Source organism: Ailuropoda melanoleuca, chromosome 5 (genome assembly GCF_002007445.2).
Source record: "Ailuropoda melanoleuca isolate Jingjing chromosome 5, ASM200744v2, whole genome shotgun sequence".
NCBI lineage: Eukaryota > Metazoa > Chordata > Mammalia > Carnivora > Ursidae > Ailuropoda > Ailuropoda melanoleuca.
This window is the reverse complement of record NC_048222.1, coordinates 101,331,867-101,352,189: the sequence shown is the minus strand read 5'-3', so window position 1 is coordinate 101,352,189 and position 20,323 is coordinate 101,331,867. Positions and strand designations below refer to the sequence as shown.

The following is a 20,323-nucleotide window of genomic DNA, read 5'->3' as shown; positions in this document are numbered from 1 at the left end:
TTTACAGAGTTCATGATCTTATTTCATGAATTTATTGTTTTTGTAATCACTAATCCTTATTTGATAATTGCTATGTAAGTTATAGGATGTTACTTAAACCAGTTTGTAAGAGTGTCCTCACATCTTTGGTGAAGTCTACACAGGAATCATTTTGGGGGGCAGCAGTAGGGAGTTGGTAAAATCAGAAGTACTTCAGATGGGTTATGTGTAGACACAGCCTTATGCTCACCAATCTGGAAATTTGTCATTATACTCATGAAAGACAAAAAGCATCACTAAGAGATGTTTAAGACCATTATCTTCTTTAATTTCAAGGTTTTAAAAAAGTAAGTTTCCCTAATGCCTTTGAGAGATAGTTAAAAAGGCTTTGGTAACAAAATATTTTGCATTGTGAAGGAAGAGATGCAATATCACTCTGGTATTTTCTTCTGTTTTTCATTGTTATGTTAGCCTCCCCCCAACCATCACTTTTTCCGTTTTTTTTGACACAGCTGTAGATTGCAGTTGGTGATTATTTTGTGCCCCAAATAATATTTATTGGAAGAATAGTGGTTTCTTGAAAATAGCAATAAAAGGGAAGAGTCCCCAAGAAGGATTATAATTGTTTGTTGATTATATAATTGCCAAACTCTTAGCTTAAAATTGATTTGTTATATGGTTGCAGAACCATACTACTGAAGCTTATGTCTATTTAAAATTGATACTCTCAAATTTGTTAAAGAGAAGGCAGTCTAAGAGGAAAAGCATTGTCAAGGGGAGAGGGAATTTTATACATTGTATAGATGTATTTTACACAGTGCTTATCCATCATAACCACTCCCACAGTATGCATATTTTTAGGAGATTCTGATTATCAGAATTTTAGGCCTGGAGGTAGGGTTTCTTTCAAAGAAACTTTTTGGTAGTGTCCTCAATTATTAGTTGGAAACATTTGGGAATTTTACAGTCGTTCAAATTAATAAATTCTTAAGTATGATTTTCATTAATGCACAAAATAGAAGCCTTCCATTTTTTCTTTTAATAAAGACAATTTAAGTTAGAGATAAAATTATGTGGGCAGCAAATAATTCAAATTAGGGTTCTTAGAAAAAATGGATCAAATTATTTTTTTGGAGTAGAATATAGGTAATTAGTTGCTGAGCAAGATTTTCTCAGGATACTTGTATCTGATCTAACGTGGTAATGCTGAAACATATTTCTGTCCCTACTCATTTCCCTTACAAATTTAACTTAGCTTAAATTTTCAAGATTCTTAAAATATAGTCTTAGTATATGTACATTTTCTATTTAGACATGATTTGCCCATCTGGTTATCCCATAAAGANGGCTCACAGCAGAGGAGCCTGACGTGGGGGCTCGATCCCACAACGCCGGGATCACGCCCTGAGCCGAAGGCAGACGCTTAACCGCTGTGCCACCCAGGCGCCCCTTTTCATCAGCTTTTAATTCTATTATTAAGATGGTTTTTACTTGAGTCCTAGGACCATAGTTAATTTGTATTGACCTTATAGTTCCCAAAGAGAACCCCCGTTCATGTATAGTAGTCCCAACTTGATTTTGTTATTTAGGGATGTAATTAGCTTCAATATATGAAATACTTAGAAGGCACAGTTTGCTTTACTCATCTGTTTCAGATTTTATCAATCTTACATAAAAGCTACTTACAATAAAAAAAATGGACAATTTGTGTTTCATATATTTTCTCAGTTTCTAATTACCATCAGAGAGAAGACCCAAGATCCAAATATAAGCCAGAAATTTTAATTTTAAGCACTAGGGCTTGTTTGGATGTACTACACAAGGCTTGTGGCCTTATCTATAGGAAGTAACATAAAAATCCTTATTGCAGTTGACCAGAAATATGAGTGAAGGTTGAGTAGAGGCAGCTGAGGATAAGGAGGGATAGAATTTAGGAAAGTGTAAGAATCAGAAATCAGGGGTCTAGAAATCTTTGATTAGAAAACAAATGCCTGACCTTTGGAGGTTATTAAAGTAGGGCAGGAAGTATAGACAGACGGGAGGTTACCTGTTGCCATATGGGAGATTAAGATATATGTAGATTGAATATTGTTGTGGCAGTATTCTGGTTCACTTTCTACTTCTGTTAGTGTTGGAGTCTCTGGGCTTTTTAAACAGTTGATGCCTTTTTAGGTGCAGATCTAAAGGTTGCAAAGTTTTATTGGGTGGTTAAGGGTTAAGATCAGTTGGTGGTAGTGGTGTGTTCTTCCTATGCAGCTAAATATTTACATGTTTCAAGCATTGGATTTTTCTGAGATCTTGAGAGGTTGTTATTGGTTCCTGGAGTCTCAAATAGAGTTCATTAAGTACTAAATCATTTTTGGCTCTGTTTTCTTAAAGAATTTCTTAAAGAATTTCTCTAGATAGTGAATTTACTATCTCAGGAGGTTTTCTTTGGGAGTAGTGATTTTTTTTCTTTTTTTTTTTAGTTTGTTTTGATACCTTTCTCTTAACCCTTTCAGTTTGATGCTATTTTAAGCATTATTATCCAGTCTTACCTTGATGATCCTTGACTATTATATGTGATATAGTCATTTACCTTTTTATTTCAGAGTTCTTTAAGAATGTACTTTTAATATCCACATTGTTTTGGTATTACCATGCCCATTTTTCAAGTTTGAAAAATAACAGAGAAAAAGTTAGACTTTAGTTAAATGATTATCATTGGTGTTACGAGGAAAATTGTTTTCTTAAAGGGATAATAGGTACCTAAACGAGTACTAGAGATCAGAGAATTTACTTCTAGTGACCATTTAATGCTCTTAGCAGAACCCCAAAATTTCTTGGTGGGTAGTACTTTACAATCAATTTTTTAAAAAAATTTGGGTTTTTTGGTCCCATTTAAAGTGTACTCTCTTTTAAGCAAAATACCCCTAATAGAAGAAGCTAAAAGCTGGGATTAATGCCAAAATTGAACCCTCTTTTTTTTTTTTTTTTAACTTCAAAATTGGAGACTATCTTCATCTTTATAGTGTCAGAGAATGATCTCTCTAACCTCATTGGAAACTGATTACCCAACCAGTGGGATAAGAAATTGTCACCTCTTTATATTTAGGAACCTATAGTATGTGGGATACTCAGTGGGTTTAATACATAGAATACATACTTGTGGGCTAAGAGATAGATAGGTTCTGTGCCAAGTGTTTGATGTATGGAGATATCATGGGTCATTCAGTATCATATCTTTTTATATAAGCATTTTCTATTTCATAATTTTGTATCTGTTTAATAATGGATCAGACTACCATTGTGAATAATCTTGCTTTTCCTAAAACTTTGCCTCTGTTTTGAATATGGGCCTTCCAGTTTTGCCACTGCTTTCCCCTGGAGGATTCTTCACCACATTGGAGTGGGATAAGCAAAATTAAGGAAATAAAGGAAGGTCCTGGAGAGTTATAGTTTTGAAGAAAGCAAGTCCTGGAGAATACTTACTAGAAGGAGGGAGTAGCCTCAAGTGTATATTGGCAATTCACCTTGTTATACAATTTATTAATAACTAATTGAAGGCAAGGCATTTCTTTTCTTATTTATAATAAGAATACTTGTGTAATACTGACACAAATGGCAGTTTTTTACTTGTATGAGCTACACAAAGCTTTCAAACAGGAGTCAAAGAATCTCTGTCACAGACCAACTTGTGCCATTGTTTTAACTTCATCTGACTTGTAGACTGTTGTTTTGGTTATGACTGATAAGAGTGCCTCTCATGTGCTAAGCGTACTTTTGTAGCAGTCAGGAGCTAAATATAAATAAAACATTGTTTTTGGTCTTAAGGAGTCATGATCTACTGCAGAAGGCAGAGACAAACTCTGCAGAAGTTTTGAAAGTATGTAGGAGGGGCACACCTCCCACTTGATTAGAGTTGTAAATCTTGAGGAGAGTTTATGGGCAGAGGGGCGCAATGTGAGCAAATACCTGCTAGAAAAATAGCATGGTGGGGGGTTAATGGCAAACAGTTGTGTGTAGTGTTTGCTTTGGTGATGTCAGTAAGATTTTAAGGATTAGAATTTGAGAAGATGTGGACTTTAGTTAATTGAAATTTCATCAGTCTTACTTTTTAAAACTTTGCAAGTTTTTTTTGTTTTGTTTTGTTTTTTTAGTACAACTATGTTGGCTTTAGTTGCTTTTCTTCTGAGCAAGTAATTTTTTCTGGATGAATCCACCCTAATTTGTATGGACTATTTTATATATCATTTTATGGTCAGCTTTTTAATATCTCCTTCCTTTCTATTTTCAGTATTCATTTTATGGCTGACTTGCATATTGCTTCTCATATTTGACTTTATAATGACATGCTTATTATAATTTTTAATATTTTCTGGTCATAGAGTGGTAAAATATTTACATATATATTCCAAGCATGATAGCCATTATCTTTGCTATCCCTTTAATATCATTAAACTTAGGTTTTGATTTTTTTTTTTTAAAGATTTTATTTATTTATTTGACAGAGATAGAGACAGCCAATGAGAGAGGGAACACAAGCAGGGGGAGTGGGAGAGGAAGAAGCAGGCTCCTAGTGGAGGAGCCTGATGTGGGGCTCAATCCCTTAACGCCAGGATCACGCCCTGAGCCGAAGGCAGACGCTTAACCGCTGTGCCACCCAGGCGCCCCGAGGTTTTGATTTTTGCTAGCACTTGTAATTTGGTTGAAAGTTATAAAATAGAAGATACAATGGGATGAAAGTAAAACGTCTGAGAAGTTTTAATCTGAAAAATAATTGGTGCTTTTTTTCTTATGAGCTATCATTATTTCCAGATTGATGGGCAGAAATGCAAAAATAAAATTTCGATTAAAAAAATTTGCTGACAGATTGCTTTGAAACAGACAAACTATCTTTTTTTTTAAATTTAGGAAATAATTTTGGGAGACAAGCTAAATATTTATAATGGTTGTATCATATTATAATGAAATTTATTATAAATAATTAAAAGAAAAATAATGCTTTTAGAAAGTTATTTTCCCAGTTTTAATTACAGACCTAACTTTGATGATACTATTTCAAATTGATATTTTAAAGAAAAATAATTTGCTGAATTTGCTTTAAAATTCACCTAGTTAAATAAGAAGTATGAATAGCATTAACATTTGTACATTAATTTGTTTTCATATGACCAAATGGTGAGATGAAAATTCCATTAACTCAACTATGCGTCTTTGACCCGCTAGGGGGCCCAGTGCTCATGAAAATGAATTTTTGTTCCTCTTGAAACACATACTATTTTTTCCTGCAATATCATCATCTGGTTTATTCATAATTCTTATTGTATTAACACTTTTGTATTAATGAACCATAATTATCATGGAGTTAGTAATGTGAAGAAGCAGCTTTTAACAGTATTGAGTAAAAATATAAGAACCTGTAGCCTCAACCACCAACAAACCGTGACCTTGGATGGCAAATGAATCATTCCCTCTGTGCATTTCAAAGCCTTCGCCTCTAAAATATCAGGGTTTTTACCTGGTGAGCTTTAAGGATTCCTTTATCCCCCCAACTTATGGTTCTGTTTAAAATACAGTCAAAAATCTTATGAAGAACCAAAAATAATACTTGAATTAATTCTTTTTATATATACCAAAATATATATTTGAATTCAAATAGTTTAAAACCAAGAGCTGCTTTTGTAAGAATTAACTATCAGTTTAATATCCCTTCCTTTATATAACTGAAAGCTTTTATCTGTCTACTTCACAGCAGAACAACTGGAAAAAAAAAATGAAAGAGTCTCCTATTTTACTTGCATGATGACAAGTAATTGCTTTTTGGTTATTTCCTTCCCTGAATTTTTTCAGTTAAATATAATCAAAACTAAGATTTTATAAAACAACCTAATTACTTAAAAGTTTGGAAATTTGTTTTCTTTTGTAACAGAGAATCTAAGAAAATAATGATGTGTATTAAAACATATCATGTGACCAGTATTTGTTCCATAGTTATGTTATTAACTGGCTAATGTGTTCTGTGATTTTATTTGCTTTATATATTTATTTAATCATCTTTGATCCCTTTTTCTTTCGTATCTTTGATTAATACATTCCTAAAATACTTATTCTAATACACATTTTAACACTAGCTGCTGCTTTATTTTTAAATTTAATATCTGGTTTTGTCATTTAATATTTAAAAAAATTATGGTTTGTAAATTTTCCCCTCTTCTTTCAAATGCCACAATAAATTTTGCATGTATATTCCATTCTTAGATGTCAGCAGCAGTTTATAATTTTGCCACATAATGTCCCCTAAAGATATTTTATAGCATGGCTTTGAAAGGAATTTCAGTATTATATTGATATTTCTCTCCTTTATGTCTTACTTATTTGGGGGGGGGGTAGAATCAGCAAAATCTGTGTGAAAAGCTTCATTAGTCTTCTGCCTGTCATGCCCTAATTTCTGTTTTCTATTTAAAATTTAGTAGACAATAAGTTCTTAGGCTATAGCAATATAATTTGTTGAGTGGACTAGTAGTGAAGGGAGACAAAATGTTTTAAAAAACTGGTTTTACTGTTTTATTTTTATTGTTTTAAAAATGGTTTTACTATGATTTTATTCAAGTAATCATCTGTGCTTTTAATTACTTTAAAATTGTTCAGTGTCAGTTGCTTCCAAGCCTTTTGGTTAGATTAAATAACTTTTATTAGTTAATTTCAGATATATCATCTACTCTACAGCAATTGATCCTCTGTTCTAGAGTAATACATCCTCTATTAAGACATGGTAGTGCACTACCTCCAAGAATGGTGTTCTTACTTCTGGGGGTTCAAAACAAAAGAAAGCAAGATAAAACTTTAGTCCCCCAATCTAATTAGAAATTTTAAATCACCAGAGTATTAATAAGTACTCAGATTTCCTTGCTTCTTAAATCTGTAGTATTTGCCTAAAGATATGCTAGTTACATGTGAGCCATTATTTATCTCATAGTAAGTGACATTTGAACTATAAAAATGACTTGTATGTAGGTTAAAATATATAGGAATGCAATCATTAGAAAACAATCAGTTGTAATTGTATTGCCTGATAATTTGGTGAGTGCACTCTGAAATGTCTCTTTTGTTTTGTGTTTAAACAGCATAGCTTGATTTTTATACACAGATTAACTCAAGGGATTTGCATTTGAATAAATAAATAAATTAAAAAAAAACCCTAGGATGTGCAATTCCAGCTTCCTTATACAGTAAATATCTATGTTGGCCTTCACTTTTTCTCTTGCACATTTTGATTTTCTTTCATTATATTTTCTAGAAAGGATATTATTACTAGAAATACTTTACTTTTTTTAACTTTTTTTTTTTAAGCCTGTTTTGTGGGTAGATTTTTGTAAGTCTGCAGTGCAAGCCCATTAACTTAATATTTTTTCTTGTTACCTTTGTTTCAGCAATACACGTTCCAGTCTGCTTGTTTACTGGCCAGATCATGGCATAAACAAATCAGTTTGCAGCTTATGTGCCATATATGTGTGTGGCTTTTTTTTTTCTTCCATTGCTGTGTTAATTTTTGGTTCAAGAATGACCATATCAGTAGTTACGAATTTATGAAAATTATAGATTATTTTGGGCACAGAATTTATAAGATTCCAAGTGAGCCATTATGAATCTTTGGAAAAAAGGCTTAAAGTTATATTCTGCACTATAAAGTTAATAATTTTTACCAAGAGTAAAAAAATAATTTAAGCAGGGACATGTTTATTAATTTAAATGATTCTTACCTGTATGTATTATGTCTCCATGTTTCCTTGAGATCTCACAAATCAAGTTTCCTTGAATGATTAAGAATCCCTTAGGGATTCCTTGGTATGAAATTTAGCTTTATCAAGTATGGAAATAGAGGTGGTACTAGAGCATTGGAAAGCTATTCCTTTTCTCTTAAGAAGGAGATACTAAGCAAAAATAGGATTACTTGCTCCATGAAAGCACTCTCCTAGCTTTTGAGGGGGATTTACAAATATGTCGAAATAGTCATAATTATTTTTCCTTTTTCATTTCTTAGATTTTTTTCCTATGATTTACTTAATAGTAGACTTAAGATTTTTTTTTTTTTAAGATTTTATTTGTCAGAGAGAGAGAGAGCATACAAGCAAGGGGAGCAGCAGGCAGAGGGAGAAGCAGGCTCCCCACTGAGCAGGGAGCCTGATGTGGAACTCCATCCCAGGACCCTGGGATCATGACCCGAGCCAAAGGCAGACACCAACCAACTGAGCCACCCAGGCATCCTTAGACTTAAGATTTTTAAATTTTTTTGTATTGCAGTGCATCTAGGATATCTGTGATTTTTCTATTCTTTTTGCAGTCATCTACTTTTATTTATGTGCCAGTATTTTTTAAAAACTTCACTTCTCTTGGTTTTTAAAAACCTTTGTACTTTATTTTTACTTATTTATTTGTATTTATTGTAGTTCATGTGCAAACAAGGAGTTATGACATTAGTGAACGTGACTTGGGGAGGGAGATGGACAAGCTTTTTCATCAATCCTCTAAGGCTTCAGAAAGTAGATTGGTGATGTCAGGCACTCTTTCATTTGAATTGGTAACTAAGGCAATGATTCCATTGCTTTAAGATTTTAAATGAATTTTTAGGTAATTTTTATTTTCATTTCCTTTAATCTGATATGCTGTATTGAGAGTTTTTTCTATGACAAGAAAAATTCTATCGTCAGCTCCCAAATATTTATATTTAGATATGAGGTATGAATAAACCAAAACTTAATAATCCAAGTATAATTGGCGTATTTATTTAGTTATATTTATTTATCCCAGGATGCTGTTTACACGTATGGTTCGTCAGTTCAGGGAATTTACATACATTCTAAAGCCCTGTTATAAAACCCAACTTAGGAAAAGTTGGAAACTTCTCCTCAGCTCAGTTTCCTATTGGGGAGGGTGGCATTATCTCGTATTGCTGGAGTGCACTGACTTAAGTAGAATATTCATCTTCCCTCTATCTTTTCTGTTTTTTTTTTTGCTGATAATGGATGGGCTTTTCACTTTAATCCTTACTTCATTCTTTGAAAGATGTGAAATGGATTATTAAAAACGTATAAAATACAAAAGGATTCAAATTTTAAAGATTTATTTATTTATTTTAGAGAGGGAGAGAGCACACAGGAACTGGGGAGAGGCAGAGGGAGAGGAGAGAATCTCAAGCCGACTCACCACTGAGCGGGGAGCCTGACTTGGGGCTTGATCCCAGGACCCTGAGATCCTGAGATCCTGACCTGAGCTGAATTCAAGAGTCAGACGCTAAACCAACTGAGCCACATAGGCACCCCAGGATTCAAATTTTAAATTGAAAGAATTGAAGCAATGAGAAATTATGAGTAGAAAAATAAAGTCAAGCAAAACTAAACAATGTATTGTTTTAGGGATATGTGAATATGTGGCAAAACCATAGAGAAAAACAAGGGAATGATTAACACTTAAAAATTAGGATCATGATTATTTTAAGGGTTGGAGGGAGAAATTGGAAAGGATGCAAGAGAGACTTCATAGTTATTGATAATTTTCTGTTTCTAAGCCTGGGGGTGAGAACACGTGTTTATTTTGTAAGTAATGTAACTGTACATTTATATTTTTTATATTCTTCTGTTTGTATAACATACTTTTACAATTAAGTAAATAAGTTGGCAAAGAATGAAAGCCAACCAGCCAAGAGTTAAAAACTTGAATTATTTTATAAAAATTAGAATGAGTCGTCATACTCTAGAGATTCTCAAATTCATATAATTCAGGGTAATCTAGGAAAGTTGTGTAGTTTCCAAACCAAATATTTTTATCCTGCTCAGACTGTATGTGACATGTTTTGTTTTCTTTTGGGCACTAAGGCTTAATTAATCCTTGACAACTAGGGAGGACTTGGAAACTCTAATGCAAAGTAGGACAGTGAACAACTGAAGAATTTGGGGCTTTTTAGTCTATAAATACAAGTATTTATAGGGGAAATATGATGGCTGTCTTCAAGTGTTTGAAGAGCTGGCACATGGGAAAAAGACTTTAATATGAAGTCCAGGGGTTAGAATTAAGTCTAATAGAGGAAAGTTTTGGGGGGTGCAGATTATGATTTAATACAACCCAGAACCATGTAACTGTTTAAAATATTAAAAACTCTGTTTCTGTATCTGTTTATATTGTTAAACAAATGTATGGGGAAAGGAAAGACTATTTCCTCTATTTACTAGATGATTTTAACTCTGAATTATCTTCTTTAACATCACTTAGAGTTTATTAGCCTTGCTGTTTTGAAGCCCTCTGAAAAATGTGCTTTTCGAAACTTTAATGTAAGAAAGTTTGGTTTTGGTATTCTTATTCTCCTATGAATAACCCTTTTGTTTATTATTATTTACTCCTTCAGGCTTTCTTTTCTCCTTTTTGGTTTATTAACTGGCAGCTGATTGTTAATGCTTGTTAATATGTGTGTTCATTCAATAAATACTTAACTGAACGCTGTATTTTGTAAAGTCTGAGGATCTGTAGTGAATCAGACCCAGCTGCTGTGCCTTCATAGGGTTTATCTTCTATGAGGAAGATATTCAGTTATAGTTCTGATAAAACACTCTGAAGAGGTACAGGGTGTATGAGAATGCATAACTGGATGACCTGACCTAATCTGAGATGAGAGGATCAGGAAATAGTACATAGCATTTAGAAAGAATTTCAGCAAAATGAAATTCGGTACTTTAAATTTGGTATAGCATATAGGCTTCATAGACTAAAAGAACATGGAATTTGGAGCCAGATTTCCTGAGTTCATATCCCAGCTTCATTACTTATTTGGAAAAGTTACTTTAACCTCTTTGTTCTTTAGTTTCCTCATTTGTAAAATGGGAATGTTAACCGTATTTATGTCGTAGGGTAATTGTATATATTAAATGAGTTAAAATGTTAAAAGGCCCACAGTAGTGCCTTTTGTGTATTAAAATGTGCCATATAAGTATTGAAAAATAACATTTATTCAGAAAACAAATCCAAGAAAACCGTTTCTAATCATTTATATAATATTATTAGTAATAATAATAGTTAAGATTCTTTGAACACTTATATAGGTACTATGCTAAATGCCTTTATATAATAAATTATTCTGATACTTCCTTGGGGTAAATATTACTTTAATGTCTACATTTTCTTTTGGTAACAAATGAAGAAACTGAGCCTTTACGAAATTAAATAGTTTGCTAACTGGGATCCCTCAGTTAGCTAAGAGGCTGTATGCTCTTAGCAGCTGTTCTTTGCAATGTCACATGATTCAAGGGAAAAACTGACCTTAGTCTAATGTTAAACATTTGATAACAGACTGTGAACTTGTAGGATATTATTGGCCAGTTATTCTTCTAAAAATTAAAATAGAAGGAGATTGGTCTTTGTTCCATGCTTTATATCCTTTGCAGAGGCAGTTTTATCTTTACCAGTCCTACAAGCCCGTATATCAGATCTAGGACATCTGTCTCAAACCTTAATGAATCATTCCAAATTACAGAGATCTTGGAAACATACTTTGTTTACAAGGTAACTTCGGGATTTTTAAGTTTAGGATGAACATTGACAACCAGGAGTGTATGTGTCAAGGTGGCAGATGATGTTTGTTTCCCTCTATCAGATGCTAGACAGAATTTCAAATAGGCAGTTTGTTTATATCTATTTTATGGTCCCTTGCTGTTTGGTACTCTCATTTGCTCTCTGATTATGCTCAAAACATCTCATGTACATAATTCAACCATATAATTTTTCACTCCCGATTATGTCTGTGTTTTTTCATTGTTATTTCCTTGTTTAAGAACCAACAGTGGCTTACTATTGTGGTATGATCAGGTTCTCTGTCTACGCTGTCTTGTTCAGAATGCTTTCCTGGTTTTCCCCATCTTACCTAACCAGACAAATACCTCTTCTTTTGATCATCTGAATTCATGCTCATTAGCACTTCCAGGCTTTTCCTAGTGTTGTTCACTCTGCTGGGAATATTCTACTTGCTTTCATTTACTTAACCTCTTATATTAAGCTTTTCCTAGACATAGTAACTGCTGAGGATGACTTGTTCTTTATCATATTACTCAACAATTTAGTAATTTTTATATTACTGTTTATTTACTATTATAAAATTTTTGATCCCTCAGGATTGTAAAGTCAAGGGACTTTGTATGTTTTTTTTAATTGTTATTTACTGCATTTGTATAGTTTAGTACTGTCTCCTTTAATACTTAGCATGTAGTGCTTTTCAAATAATTGAAAATTATCTACAATGCTCTAAGATTAAAAGATAAAGATTCTTTTGAAAGATAAAGACTGCGTGCTTTAGCAGAAAGTGAAAAAGGTTGGGAAAAAAAATCTGAGATATGGAGTTGGTAGGTACAGATACAGAATAATTACATTATGAATGGTGGTTAACAGGATGATATATACTTAGATTTCCATTAAGTATATAGTTTTTAAAATGATGAAATGAGTATTTCAAAACAGTGAAATCCTTGAAATACAAACTTGTGTCATGGATTATTTTATATTAAAGATGTATATATTATATATAATATATATATAAGTGAAATTTGGATAGTGGAAGAATAGGAGATTTTGTTTGTAGGAGTATAAATATAATGGATCATATTGGGTACAATTTTATAATTTTATTGACCATTATGATAATAGCTTCTTAAGTTCATTACATAAGCTGTAGTTATATTTAGTGCCATCTATAACATTTGTTAAAACTTCACAAATGGAGAATTATTGGCAATAGCTTATTTATTGTATGTTATTTCTAAACTTATACTAGCTTGCATTTCTTCTTCATTCTTCTAAACAGGTATAGACTAAGAAGATGAAGTTCTTTCACTTTAGTTTTCTAAAGGCAGGAAAAACCCTGAAAATTCAGGTTGCTAATATAGAAGTTTCATTTGGAATATACTGGAGTCCTGTGCATTCAGTTATTTTCTGTTTGAAAAGAAGAGCGAGCAGTATGCCGTACCTGAAAGTCTGAAACACAGTTCTTCACTTTTCGTACCAGTTATTTAAAAATTTATATGGAATTCTTCCTCAAACTGAAAACCAGTGAAATCTTCAAAGATACACAGTGTGCTTGTACAGTTAGTTTTAAGTGATTTTAAAAACTTTTCATCACATGTTTATAGAACAATTGATATCTACAATGTTAGGTCTTAGTGTATATAATGAAAACAAATACCCTAATTAGTAGGAATTTTACCTAGTTTATCTTTTTTTGGCTTCTATTCCTATATAACAGAAGACTAAAAGTAACATATCTAATGATTGCAGTTTTATGGAAAACAAGATTCTGTTTCTGATCTTTGAAGTTTAATGTATCCTATTCTTATTCTTGACTTTTTGACATGTCTTTTCTTTTCCCTAGCTTTTCCCTTGTGTCTGGATTACTGAATAATCCCTTACTGAGTAATCATTATGTTGTATACCTGAAACTAAAAAAAGAAAAGAAAGAAATTCCTTTTGAAATAATTTCTTAGAAATAAATTTATTAACAGTCAATACTTGTTATAACCAAAAATTAATTGTAAAACTCCAGGTGGGGGGCACCTGGCTGGCTCAGTTGGTTAAACTACTGCCTTCGGCTCAGGTCACGATCCAGGAGTCCCAGGATCCAGTCCAGCATGGGGCTTCCTGCTCAGCAGGGAATCAGCTTCTCCCTCTGACACTCCCCCCTCTCATGCTCTCTCTCTCTCAAATAAATAAATAAAATCTTAAAAACAAAAAAACAAAAAACCCTTCCAGGTGGTAGTATGTGAAGGCCTTATGGAGGGATTACTGGTTCCATATTTAACAGTAATTTCAATTAGCATCTTTACTGAAAATCACCATTATAGTTTTTATTTTATTTTATTTTAAAGATTTTATTTTATTTATTTATTTGACAGAGAGAGAGACAGCCAGTGAGAGAGGGAACACAAGTAGGAGGAGTGGGAGAGGAAGAAGCAGGCTCCCAGGGGAGCAGCCTGATGTGGGGCTGGATCCCAGAACACTGGGATCACGCCCTGAGCCAAAGGCAGACGCTTAACGACTGAGCCACCCAGGCGCCCCCACAATTATAGTTTTTAAATTACTCTGAATCATTTTATCTTTATAATTGTATTATGAGTTTTATTTTTTAATCATAATTATAAATGATCAGTTTCTCATTTATGTATATCACTCCGGTAGCTGTTGTAATTCCCTGTTATTTTTTAACTTGGTAAGTTATTACATTACATACAGACAGAAGTCCGCAAATCATAACTGTAAGCTTTGTGAATTACTACAGAGGGATCACATCTGTTTAACTATCAGGTGAAGACATAAAATATCAACACCCCAAAAATCTCCTTTGTCTGTACCCCAAAGTACATACTACCTTCTCTCTTCCCAAAGGAAACTATCCTTCTGACTTCTGTGTTTTTGAGATTTATACAGCATTTTATATACTTTCATCTGGCTTCTTTTAACATTATGTTTATGAATGAAGATTGATCCATGTTGCATGTGGCAGTATGGTTCATTCACTCTCACTGATGGTAATACTCTATCAGAATGTTAGAATTTATTTGCTGTTTCTATTGTTGATAGAAATTTGAGGTGCTTTTGTTTTTTGCTGTTTGAATAATGATGCTGTGAAGATTCTTGCATGCATTCCTGTTGAATACACAGGAGTAGAAGTGGCTCATATTTTTAAAACTTTAGTAAGTAATGCAAAAATTTCAGGGATTATATAAATTTACACTTCATGACCAGCGTATGGGTTTCAGTTGTTCCAAATTCTTGCCAATACTTGGGTATTATTAACCTTTGAAAATTTGAACGTTCTGGATAGTATATATTGCTATCTCATTGAGATTATAACTTTTATATCACTGTTTACTAATGATACTGAATATCTTTTAATAGGATTATAGAGCATTAAGATATCCTCTTGATGAAATGTCTGTCTTGTTTTAAGTTTCTTGTTTTTTTATTGTAGTGGGTTGCTTGTTTTTTTCTTTATTACTTAAGATACAAGCCCCTTGTTGGATATATTTTCTACAAATACCTTCTTTTACTGTGTGGCTTACCTTTCTACTCTATTCATGGTACACTTTGAAAAATAGAGAAGTTTTTGATTTTAGTATGGTTCAATTTATCAGTCTTTTAGAGTTTGTCCTGTTTGTGTCCTGCCAAGAAATCTTTGCTTACTGCAAAGTCAAGAAATATTCTCCTATATTATATTTTAGAAATTTTTTTTATCTTTTAAATTTAGTGAGGGTGTGAAGTACATGTTCAAGTTTTATTTTACCCTCAGTAGGTATAATCATTTACATAGCACAACTTATTGAAAAGACTATCCTTTTCCCATGACTCTGAAGTGCCACCTTTAGCGTAAATCAAGTAGGTATGTATATGTACACACGTGCACACCTATATGCACATACATGCCTTATTCTGGATTTTTATTCCATTGATCTAATTTAATTTACTACATTGTCTTAATTACATAACTTTGAAAAGTCTTTGGTAGAGAACATCTGTACATGTTTTTTCTTAATTATCTTGGCTCTTCTCAGTCGTTATATTTCGTATGAATTTTACAATTAGATTATAAATTTATACCAAATTTATACCAAAAAAGAAGTCCTACTGGGACTTTGATTAAAATTGAATTGTACCTGTATATCAATTTGCAAAGAAACGACATTTTATAGTATTGGAACTTCTGATCCATGAATATTATATCTCTCTCCATTTATTTAGGCTTTTTAAAATTTTTCCAAACATTCAGTATTAGCCTACTGTGAAAATTTCCCCTACGTCTTTTATTAGATTTAGTTGTAGGTATTTAATGTTGTTCATTGCCATTGTAAAAAGTACCTTTTAATTTTGAGTCCTGATTGTTCCTGTTTATATAAATAAAATTTATTTTTTATGTATTGAATAAAACTATTTATTTGATTCTAATGGTTCGGTCCTACATTATTTTAAATTTTCTACCTGCACAGTCATATCAACTGCAAATGATGAGCTTTTTCCTTCCTCTCTATCCTTATACTTTTCTTTTTTCTCTTGCCTATTGCACTGGCTAGAACCGCTTGTCCAGCATTGAATACAAATGATGATAGAAGGCATCCTTTTAAACTTTCACTATTTCTCCATTAAGGTATAATGTTTGTTGTAACTTATATTATAGAAGCCCTTTGTCACATTGAGGGCATTTCCTTCTATTCCTAGTTTGCTAAGAGTTTTTATCAAGAATGAGCTGGGTGATGAATTTTATAAAATGCTTTTTTGTATATACTTAGATAATTATATCATTTTTATCTTTTTTTCTTTTAATGTGAACTGCATTGGTGTTTCAGTGTGATATCAACCTTGTATTTGTGCAGTAGATGCAATTTGGTCGTTATGCATTATCCTTTTTATGTATTGCTAAATTTGTTTTTTTGGTATTTTCTTTAGGATTTTTACACCTGTGTTCGTTACTGAGATTGGCCCACACCTTTCCTCCTAAAAACAGGAAGTTTTTTCTCTTTGTATTGTTGAAGAGTTTGTATACAATTGGTGTGATATATTTTTTGAGTATGTGAGATATCATCTAGGAAGCCATCTTAGTTTAGAGTTTTCAGCCTTTCTTTTACTATAATATATGCATATTCAGGCTACAAATTTCCCTCCTAAAGTATGGTTATAGCTGCAACACTTATATTTTGCTGTATTTGATTGGTATAATTTACTTCAAAATATTTTGATTTCTTCTTGAACATGGGAAATTTTAAATTCTAAACATATGGACATTTTTGTAGTTACCTATATGTATTTTTTACTATGATCAGAAAGTATGATTTCAGTCCTTTTGTTTTTTAACAACCAGTTAATATAAACATTCCATGCCTGCTTAAAAAAATGTGTTTGCAATTGGTGATTGTAGCATATTTACAAGGGTTGCTATGGCAAAGTACCACAATCTGGGTGACTTAAGCAACAGAAGTTTACTTGCCCACAGTTCTGAAGCCTAAAAGTGAGAAATCAAGGTGTTGGCAGGGCCATGTTCTGGTTCAGGCCAGGAGGAATTTCCTTGCCTATTTTAGCTTCTGTTGTCAGCAGTCTTCGAGTTGTTAGCTTATAGATGCATAACTAGTCACTGCCTCTGTTGTAATATTGTCTTTTCCCTCTCTGTTTGTGTCTTCACAAGGGAGTCTCCTTTCTGTTTTTCTCTACTCCTGTAGGGATACTGATCATATTAGATTAAGGCTCTGTCATACTCCATTATGACCTCATCTTAACTAATTACATTTGCAATGGCTCTGTTTCTGAATAAGGTCACATTCAGAGGTGTGAGCAGTTGGGACTTCAGCATATCTTTTTGGGGCACACAATTTAGTTAGGTCAAGTTGTTAATCATATTTAAATTTGTTTTATGATTTTTTTGGTCTGCTCATTTTGTTATTGAGAGAGGGTTATAAAAACCACCCACTGTGATTCTAGGTCTATTTTTATTCCTCCTTTGGTTCTGTCAGTTTTTGCTTTTTATATTTTGAGGTTATATATTAGGTACATAGAAATCTAGAATTGTTATATTTTTCTGGTGAAGTGTGCCTTTGATCATTTTACTGTCATTCTAGCTGTGTCATGCATTCCTGCCTTAAAGTGTACTTTACTTTCTCTGATGTTAACATAAGCTTATAAGCTATCTTTTGGTTAGTTTGCATATTATATATTTTTCCATTTTGTAACTTTTACTTTTCCTTTATCTTAGCCATAAGATGAGACCAGTATATAGGTTCTCTTGTTGTTATTCTTGTTGTTGTTGCTTTTGTTGAAAGTCTGCTCTTTGAGTGTTTGGTCAGCTTGCAGTTAATGTACTTATTGATTTGCTTAGAACCTCTCATCTTGCCATTTGCTCTCTATTCCTCGTTCTCTTGCCCTGTTTCTCTTTTCTTACCTTCTTTAGATGATTGCTTGGCCCTTTTCTCCTCTTTTAGCTGTATTTAGCTGTAGAGTCTTTACTGTTCTTTTAGTGATTACCCTGTAGACTCCAACTTGCATTCTTAACTTACTGAAGTCTAATATTAATGCTTTTATCACATTTCTAGACAATGCAAAAACCTTTGTACGCTTTAACTTATTTCTTCTTCCAATTTCTATAGTGTCTTGGTATTACCAAATGTTTTATCTTTTTTTTTTTTATAAGTAGGCTCCACACCCAGCGTGGAGCCCAATGCGAGGCTCGAACTCATGACACTGAGATCGAGACCTAAGGTGAGATCAAGAGTTGGACACTTAACTTACTGAGCCACCCAGGTGCCCTGGTATTTCCATATGTTTTAAACTCATGTATTTTAACCCCCATATGCCTAATTATAGTAGTTTTTTTGTTAATATGCATTTGTATTCATTTACCATTTACATATTTATCATTTCCTTTGCTCTTCATTTCCTATAACATCTCCATGTTTCCACTATGATTGTTTCTTTATATTCTGTCCAAAGAACATTCATTTGTATTTCTTTTGGCGTGGATATGCTTATTACAGATTACTTCGGTTTTGTTTACCTGAATATGTTTTTGATTCACCCACCTTTTGAAAGGATATTTATATTTTTTTAGATCAGCAGTTGTTTTCCTTTAGCCCTTTGAAGTTATAATTCCACTCACTGTCTTCTGGTTTCCATTGTTTCCATTGAGAAGTCAGCTGTAATTAACTTATTTGTTGCTTTGAACATAAACTCTCCTCACCCCTGCAGGGAGTTTTAGTATTTTCTCATTATCTGTCATTTTTGGAAGTGTCACTATGATGGGCTTACATACTGTTTTCTTGGTTTTTATCTTAATTGACACTTTTCATGACTTCTAAAATCTGTGAATCAATGTTATTCACTTGTTGCAGAAAGTTCTAAGTTATTCTGTTTTCAAATACTGCTTTTGTCTCATTTTTTCCTCCTTTTTATGTGGTACTCCAGTTACACCTATGTTAGACCTCTTCACTGTATCCCATGTATCTATTGTGTTCTTTCTGCATTTTCCACTTTTTTATATGTTTAATCTGTGTATTTTCTTCAGACCTTTATTTGGATTTATTTCTCAGTTATAGAATTTCATTTGACACTTTCATGATTTACATTTTTCCTTCAAAATTTTTAGTCTTTTATTTCCTTGAGCATATTAGGCATAGTTATTTTAATATCCAGTTCTGAAAACTTTATCTAAATTCCCTGTAGATAGATCAGTTACTGTTGACTGTTGTTTTTATTGGTTTTAGGTCACATTGTTTTATCTTTGTATGACTGGTTATTTTTGATTGAATGTCAGATATTGTCTATGAAAAATATAGGTGTAGTTTGAAAGCTAACATGCTGTTCTTTTTATTCAGGGAAGATTTATTTTGCTTCAGAAAGATGGCCAAGGGACTGGCAATCCCAGATTGCCTTATTAGTCCAGGCAGGATTGGGAAGAGTTGAAGTTGAATTTAGTCTCTTTTAAAGTTGTTCTACTTCTAGTTCAGTTTTATTCAGGTTCCAGGCATGCCTTATCACTAGCTCCTCAGCTCTAATTTTGTCCTTTTATCTTCAGAAATTTGTTGGTCTCTTGTTATCTTCTGTTGGCTATCAGATCCCTCTTCAGAGTTGGCCTGTCCTTCTAGGGGAAAACACGCCTCTAAAAGATGTGCAAACTATTTTGGGTTTTCCTTCTTATCCAGGATCATAGTCCCATAATTCTTCACTGTCTTCCTTGGTCCTTCTCAGTGTTTTTTAATAAATAATTTTGCTTTTTAGTAATCACCTGCATTTTCTAATTCTCACCAGAGGATTAATTGAAGTTACCTAATTTCATCATGTTAAATATTAAGAAAATATTGTGACTTTTTTTTTCTACTGAGTTACTATCCTTAAGATGGCTATTTAAAAATCTGTAGTTCTGTGTGGATCATCAAATATTTTCATTTGTTCATACTTTTTTGTACAGTATCTTAGCATAGGGTTGGATGTACATCCCTACCAGAAAGCTTTAAGGGATATAAAGAGATAACTACTAAAATGTATTGATGTCCAAAGTTGTACTATATATGGTTATATTAGGCTTCAAGTAGATAAAATTTAGCTGTAATTAGTATTTTTTTAAGCTTAGTATTATTTTGGCCATCTATCTCTTTTTATGATAGAAGGAAAGGATGTTGATATTTTTCAAAGTTGTTTAGATTCTTTGGGCTATCTGCTTATCAGAAATTGGGCAATCTTATTTGTTTTTAAAGTCCTTTATTTTATTAGTACTTCTTGGAAAAACCAACTAATAAGGACTTAATTGGTTTAGAAAGATTTTTTTGATTATGTATTAACTCATACTTTTTTTTTT

General features: G+C 32.6%; 1 protein-coding gene across 4 annotated transcripts in view; it reads left to right on the top strand.

Moving 5' to 3' along the window:
- RBM46 (RNA binding motif protein 46) overlaps positions 1–20,323 on the top strand; it is a 51,100-nt gene that overhangs the window by 21,273 nt on the left and 9,504 nt on the right. The window lies entirely within an intron of this gene.